Below are 8,508 nucleotides of genomic sequence, written 5' to 3' on the forward strand. Positions count from 1 at the left end.
TTTAAATCCCTCCACAGTTCTTGTACCACTTACCTTTTCACCTGGTAGAAAAATACTCCCCTAGACTCTCTCTTCGCTCCTCCAATGACCTACTATTGTCTTCCTCTCTCATAACCTCATCACACACACGGCTCCAAGACTTTTTTAGAGACGCCACAACTTTCTGAAATGGTCTTCCTCATCCTATTCAACTTGCTCCTACTTTCTGTTCATTTAAAAGAACATCCAAAAAAAAACATTTTTTTTTTCTTCAAACTTGCCCACCCGTCTTCTGCCTTTTAAAACCCTCATACTTCCCATCACTCCATATCTCCCTTTCTATTGTGTAAGACCTCCCCCACCTACTAGATTTTTTTTCAATTGAAAACGAATGTCTGAACATTCGACAACATTCGACACATGAAGACATGTGTTTGCAAATGTAAGTACATGGCTACAATGTATTTTCACATTTTAGTACACTAGTAAAAATAAAACATGTTTGAGCTTCCAGTCAGTCAGTATAATCAGCATACATGTGTATACAATGTAAATATATTGCATGTTTCTAACATGTAATGTTTTAAGTTTGATTCAGAAAATTGTTTTCAGCGTTCCTTTGTGAATGTTTTACAATCCCCAAAATTCTCAGGTCTCCTTGCACAGGCTGCAGGTTTGACATCTACCCATAGATCTTCAACAGATATGGTGCATATGATGTGTTGAGATTTTCTGTGCTTCATTCTGGTGGAATTACATTAATAGTATTTGACAGCCTCTGTTTTGTCAGTGTCCATATTATCTCCTGTAATGTACAAGGTTTGAATTTACATAACAAGCGCTCTAAAGCATTTCAATATTTTAAATTTAACAAAGCTGATGTGTTGTGCTTACAGAAGACACATTTTTCAGTGTCATCCTTCCCCAAAGTACTTTCATGCCTCTTATCTGACAATTTGTTTAGCAAATGCATCTGTCAAGAAAAGAGGTGTTTTGTTAGGATTTTGTAAATCTATTTTTTTTTTTTTTTTGTAGAACATCAGATAGCTGACCCGGAAGGCAGGTTTCTGATTTTAGTAGGTCAATTATGTGATGTTCAAGTGACCATAGTTTCATTTTATACACCTAATAACAGGCAATTACCATTTCTCTCTCATTTATTTCAACATAGCTACGTATGTCAGAAACACTTATAATGTGTGGAGACTCAAATGAGGTATTGGTGCCTAGATTGGATAGGAAAAAACTGGAACTACAATTTTGGTGAACGAATCTGTCCTAACAGTTTGGCTATAGTGAATGTATGGAGAGAACTGCATCCAATAAAACAGGATTACACATACTATTCTCACCCTCATCAGATCTATACTAGAATCGATCATGTTTTTGTACATGCACAAACTTTACAGTCCATTGCTTCATGAGATATTTTGGCCATTATTTGGTCAGACCATGATGCATATACCTCATGGTTATGGCATCACTTTTGCTGAAATTTATAACTTTCAAATAGACGCTCAATAACACATTACTAACTAACCAATCTATCCATATGAAGGTGTTAGATGCTCTGCATGAATATTTTGAGCTAAATGATACTAAAGATGTTTCTCCAGAAATATTATGGTGTGCGCATAAGACAGTTTTAAGAGGCAAACTGATCCAATTCGCTATGCAGCAAAATAAAAAATGCACAGAATTACTTAATCAGCTTGAATATTTTCTATTGCGCACCCAGAACATATTGTCTTCTAAAGAAACAAAACGTAAACCTAAAATTTGTGTTTGGCATCTTTAGCTGAGAAAAAATTTCAATGAACCAAGATCTAAAACCTAAAAATCAGCACACTTACTAATGATTCTACTAAAATAGTTAACATACTCCGAGAACGTCTTACTATGTTGTACCATCCTCTGGCCCTCAATTGACTCAAATTCAATCATTTTTTAATGTGGTGCAATTACCTGCTATTTCTCAAAGCCTGTATGACAAATTGGAGATGAAGGTAGCAGCATCTGAAGTGAAGACAACCATTAAAGTCCTTAAAGCTAATAAAAGACATGGGCCAGATGGATTCATGGCGTTGTATTATAAAGAATATGAGTGAACTGACACCATATTTCATATGATTATTTATTTCAGTTAGAGAGGGTGGTAAATTGGGTGGTGACACTTTAGATCCTGCTATTTGAATGATTCCAAAGCCAGATACTGATGATACTATATGGTCCAATTTTAGACCTACAGTGAAGGAAAGAAATATACTCTCTTTGCCAAGATAGAGGCCAATAATTTGGTATTTGCATTGAGCAAGGATATACAGTGCAGGAAATAAGTATTTGATCCCCTGCTGATTTTGTACGTTTGCCCTCTGACAAAGAAATGACCAGTCTAAAATTGTAATGGTAGGTTTATTGTAGCTGTGAGAGACAGAATAACAACAAAAGAACCCCCAAAAACCCAGTGCTCAAAAGTCAAAGCTTGATATGCATTGTAATGAGTGAAATTAAGTATTTGATCTCCTATCAACTAGTTTGGACACTGTCTAGGCCTCTCCAGGACCTTCATGTGCTTCTTCTTGAGCCACTTCTTTTGTTGCCTTGGCCGTGTGTTTTGGGTCATTTTCATGCTTGAATACCCATCCATGACCCATTTTCATTGCCCTGGCTGAGGGAAGGAGGTGGTCACCCAAGATTTGACGGTAAATGGCCCCATCCATTGTCCCTTCAATGCGCTGAAGGTGTCCTGTCCCCCAAAGCATAATGTGTCCACCTTCTTGTTTGACGGTGGGGATTGTGCTTTTGGGGTTATAGGCGGCATTCCTCCTCCTCCAATTACGGCGAAGTGAGTTGATGCAAAAGAGCCCCATTTTGGTCTCATCTGACCACAACACTTTCACCCAGCTCTCCTCTGGATCATTCTGGTTCATTGGCAAACTGCAGACGGGCCTGTACATGTGCTGTCCTGAGCAGGGGGACCTTGCAGGCTCTGCAAGATTTCAGGCCTTCATGGCGCAGTGTGTTACCAATTGTTTTCTTGTGACTATGGTCCCAGCTGCCCTGAGATCATTGACAAGTTCCCCCCATGTAGTTCTGTGTAGCTTTGTCACTGTTCACGTGATCATTGCAACTCCACGTGGGGAGATCTTGCATGGAGCCCCAGACTGAGGGAGATTGACAGTTATTTTGTGTTTCTTCTATTTGCGAATTATCGCGCCAACTGTTCTCATCTTCTCACCAAACTGCTAGTCTTGTAGCCCAGTCCTGCTTTGTGTAGGTCTACAATCTTGTCCCTGACATCTTTAGACAGTTCTTTGGTCTTGGCCTCGGTGGCTAGTTTGGAATCTGGTTGATTGATTGCTTCTGTGGACAGGTGTCTTTTATACAGGTACTGTAACAAGCTTGGATTAGGAGCACTCCCTTACAGAGGGTGCTCCTAATCTCAGCTTGTTACCTGCATACAGGGAAGACACCTGCGAGCCTAAAATCTTGCTGGTTGATGAGGGATCAAATACTTATTTCACTCATTACAATGGACATCAAGCTCCGACTTTTGAGCACTGGGTTTTTGAGGGTTCTTTTGTTGTTATTCTATCTCTAAAAGCTACAATAAACCTACCATTACATCTAGAGACTGGTAATCTCTTTGTCAGAGGGCAAACATACAAAATCAGCAGGGGATCAAATACTTATTTCCCGGACTGTATATGCTTGCTCAATGTAAATACCAAATTGGCCTCTATCTTGGCAAGAAGACCCAATTTTGGCATTGAAACATAATTATTGCCTGACAAAGTTGATTTTTTTTACCCAATAAGCAGGCAAATGATTATCAATCCTTGATAGGTTTTATGTTCTTTCGGGTCTTCAATTGAATTATTCAAAATGCAGAGCCTTAAATATTTCACTTTCTGATCAGACAGGTATGCAAAGTCAAATGAGACACTGTATTCTGCTAATATTCCCATCTGCCTTCCCCAGTCATGAAGAGCTTTAATTAAGTAGGCCCAATATGCACATAAATACAATAAATGAATATATTTTTATTGTATTTAAATCTTCTAATCCCCTCAGACTGATAAAAGGCGGGGCAATGTTGAGACCAACCAAGTGTGCTGCATGCACATGTGTGTACAGAGAACATGCTCAAAGAGCAGAAGGATTGGCCCATTTGTTTGCTGTTGCTTCTTTACTTTCAAATGTATTCAGAAATGCGTAGACTTTTATACAAATCTTTTGGATCTTTAAATAATGTATTTCAATTTTTATATACCTTTTTGTTGGAAGTTTAGTTTTAAAGCTGGAGTTTGGTTCCTTCTTTCCCAGCTCACCAATATTCTATTGAATGACTAGCAGGTGCTGGCTGTAGCTTCCTGAAAACAGGAAGTGGTGCTAATGCCCACATGTGATGCTGAGCTTCCATGACTGAAAGATCTCAAATCCAATGAATGAAATGAAATGTTACTGCAAGCATTGTTATTAAATCTACAGAAAACAAGCATTAAAAATTGCTTTCACTAACCTACATGATCAACTGAGACCATCAACAACACCACCTTGCAGCAGAAAAGCATAAAAACCACCTAATTCAGTTAGAAAACTAATGATTGGGTCACAGCATGAGGACACCATCCCTAGTTGGCCACATTGACAGTACTGGGCCTTGGGCCTCATCTTAAGTACCTAAACTTCAAAATAGAAACAACACAGGTATTAGCAGTGTGGTCGGTCGGTGGTGGATGAAGCTACTTCAATGGAATTAGATGCTTCCAAGAAAGAAGCAACTTGTGCTGTGTGACTTCTATGTCCAACTTTTTACTACCCATGTGCATTTGTTGTATCACTCCTGGGCCTTTCTGTCTTCCCTAACATTCCCTTTGACCTAGGAAAAAATAAACAATTTACAGGAGGGAATTATGTAAAAAAACAAATGTGTTTATAGCAGGAGGAATAACTACCATTTAATTTGTTGTGGACTGGATTAAGGAGTAGAAGGTTCTGCTGATAAGTAGGCAATTTATTATCCGTTATCAGTATGAGGATTACAGAGAAGAGAGACTTCTATTCCGCTTATATAATACTGTATTTTTTTCTATTTAAGGCTCTTTACTATTTAACTTATTTAAATAGAGTGTACTGGCTTAGTCACTTGCTGTTTGAGCTAGATCTAGAAGAGTGCATAAAAAATATATTGTTATGTGAGTATCAATCCACAAATTTGGAGGGCCTGGTGGTTCATGCTGAAAGAGCTAATAAATGTTTAAAATCCTTCCTGGCACCTCTCCCCTCCTGGACTTCTTGGTGAGGCCACTGCTGTAAATACCGTACTAATATTCTCCCCTCCTGGGAGGACAAACTGAAGGTGTTGGTAGTCAGTGTTCTATATTGGTCCTAAGGAAGCAAGCTTTATCAGAATTCTTCTCTTCTACTGTCCTGCCCTGATATACTATTTGAACCTTAATCAGGGCTTAGTCAAGGAGCTCAGTTGTAAGTGTCCAACCATAGTCATATTAGAGAGGGACCTGGAAAGATATGCAGAAGACTACAGATTCTGTTGTATATAGAAAACCTACAGTTATCATGTGCTTGCTTTACCCTTCCTTTTATTCTCCATGAACTTTTGTAATAAATTGCAATTTTTGAAGTTTACCTCTAAATGTTCTAGTTTCCAAATTTCTTCCAACCTAAGAAGAAAAAAATCACATCCTGAGATGTATGCCACAAGAACCTTATGGCCAAGTAAGAAGGTTTAGGGCTTTCACAGTGTAGCTATTGGCTACCTGAATATTAGTAATATCTGTTGAGAGGGTGTCAGTTGCATTGGGCGCTCAAAAGAAAAGCTCTTATTCTTTTTAGAAAGTGCAATTAGGAAACTATCAATTTACAGTATTATTTTATTGTGACCACCAATCCAGTCCATTTGCAAAGTTGTTTTCATAGTTGTATCTTCTATTTTGTTTACGTTGCAGACAAACTCATATTTGTGTTTCTGAATCACAGAAAATGCTATAATATGCATCTGAGACTGTGACTAGTATTCATGTGAATTATGCTGTGAGCATTGTTTTCAAAGAAGGTTGACAGGGTGAGTCTTCTGTTTGTGTTATATGACAAACTCAGTCCGCTGCATCAGATTCCTTCAGAACATTTCTTATATTTGAAAGCCATGAACTTTTCTAATAAATGAAGAATAAAGAAAATTCCACATTCTATGAGCCTTTTCTGACATTCTCTCTTTCTTTTGTGTTTTCCTGGCAGTTTTTTCAGAATACATACAATCTCATTGCTATTTTCTATAAATCCTGTTAGGTTTGTATAAGGAAACCCAATAAATCAGAATATCTCTAGACTAATATGAGTATTCTTTCTGGTAAGGAACATATCTAATGTAAAGGCTCACAAACACCTTCACATAAAAAGCCGCAATATTGACAACTAGCAAGCATTCAAATGGTATGTCTGTGTTTCTTGGATTGACTTGGCTCTGTTCGTTTTTATCTTTACTGCTGTAAAACATGCACGGAAAAGCCAATGCATTTGAACCATGGTATACTGTGGACTTCATTGTTGGACACATGTTTGTAATATAAATGATGAAACTGCCTTGCAAATTCAGAAATAATTATTTCATTTTTTTTCCAGTTGCTTTTACATTTTGACTTAACTAGAGCTTTTTCTATAAAATAATGGAAATAAAACCCGTGAGCTATAATTTCCATCAAAAACATTGGCTAAAGAAATACGATCCTCTTTGCAGACGCGGTTAATGTGTGACTGGACCATCTGCCTTCTGCTGATCTTTTTAGTATCAGTTTCCTGTCATGATGTGTGCACGGATAAATCAGGTTGCATTTTCCTTTTGGGAAATATCCTCTATTCAATATTTACCTAAATTTATTTTTACCTGCAAATGTAGACTTTTCAAACAGAAATTGCCTCAAGGTGTTATGACACATGGCCTGTTCTTGCAGTTATATGTCCTAGTATATTAGTGTACATTTCATGGTAAAGGCTCTGTGTCACTGATTTTTTTTTTTTTTTTTTTCAATCGTTTTTATTAAGTTTTCAAGATATATAACAACATACAAATAAACAAAACACATGCAATGCAATCACATTTAAACAATATAAACAACCATTAGTCAAAAAAGAGAAACATTTCCATCTGACCTTCCAGGGTCGTATTGGATACGGTGTATATTGGACCTAGAGTCCGTGTTCTTATATGGACCAGTGGTTGGTGCCAACAAAAAATACATTTAAAACATCTTAAAGGCAAAATACAAAACCCAGAATAACAAAATAGCCCTGGGGTGGGTAAGAGAGGGGAAGGGAAATGGAAGGAGGAAACAACACAGGGGTAATGATATTTTCAGGAGTAACCCTCAATACTGGAACAAAAAGCCTAATGGATGAAAATTCATTTAACGCAAATGTGCCTGAACATGAGGAGTCCCAGGAGCCCCAAATTATCTTGAATTGCTCTGTGCGATCATTATCCTCTGCCACCAACATCTCCATGTGGCAGATTTTCTCAAGCTCCGAGACCCAGTCCCTAATGGTTGGGGCTACGTCACTGACTTTTATGCAGATCTTAGCAGGGCGGTGCACATCCTGTTTATCTTACCTGCTAATAACTTTAGTTACATTTACCTTCTTGTCATAAACAAGTTTAATGTGCCTCTCTCAACTCCAATAAGGTTCATATCTACAATGTGAGATCTTGTGAAGGTGACCATACACTTATTGGAGAGTTCACTGATCGAATGATTGGTATGTGTAAATTACCTTTTTGAAACCAGTAGACTGGATTTTCTAAACCTTTTTAGCATGAGGGAACTCCTGAAATATCTTTCAGGTCTTCAGGGAACCTATAATATAATTACTATATCCATTGCTCACAGTACATTAGTATGATGGTCAGTAACCTATGTTAGTTTACTGAGTATGCCAGTTAAACTGACCTGGGAGGCACAAATTGCTCAAGGACCCCCTAGCAACCTATGGAAGTACCCTAGGGTTCATTAGAACCCTGATTGAGAATCACTGAAGTTGACAGTGTAAACATCTGGTATAAGGTTTTTTTTTCTAGTGATACAGCCAAATGTGTCCTCACTGCATTGTGTTTACATTGCATTGTGACTTAATTGCCATGTCATTAAAAACAAACCATGGATGTTCAAGTGCTGATCCTTGGGCCATCATGAAGTTCCTGTTCCTGCAAAATGTACAAAAAAAATAAAATAATGAGTATATGATACAAACATTGGGTGACAGGTATCCATCATATTCAATCATTAACCTCCCTAGAGGTTGCTAAAAGCGGTAACCCCTGAGTCACACTCGGGGTAGGTAATCCTATGGGATGTAATAGTAAATAGAGCCTTACCTGATCCGCCGGCATCCCGAGCCGTCCATTGCCACAATCTCCGTCGTCTTCTCTCTTCTTCCGGCCAGCTTCTGCATCCGATGAGTCACCGGAGTGGGGCGGGAAATTCAAAATCCATTTGTATTGCATTCAATACAAAA

Source organism: Pyxicephalus adspersus, chromosome 12 (genome assembly GCF_032062135.1).
Source record: "Pyxicephalus adspersus chromosome 12, UCB_Pads_2.0, whole genome shotgun sequence".
Classification (NCBI taxonomy): domain Eukaryota; kingdom Metazoa; phylum Chordata; class Amphibia; order Anura; family Pyxicephalidae; genus Pyxicephalus; species Pyxicephalus adspersus.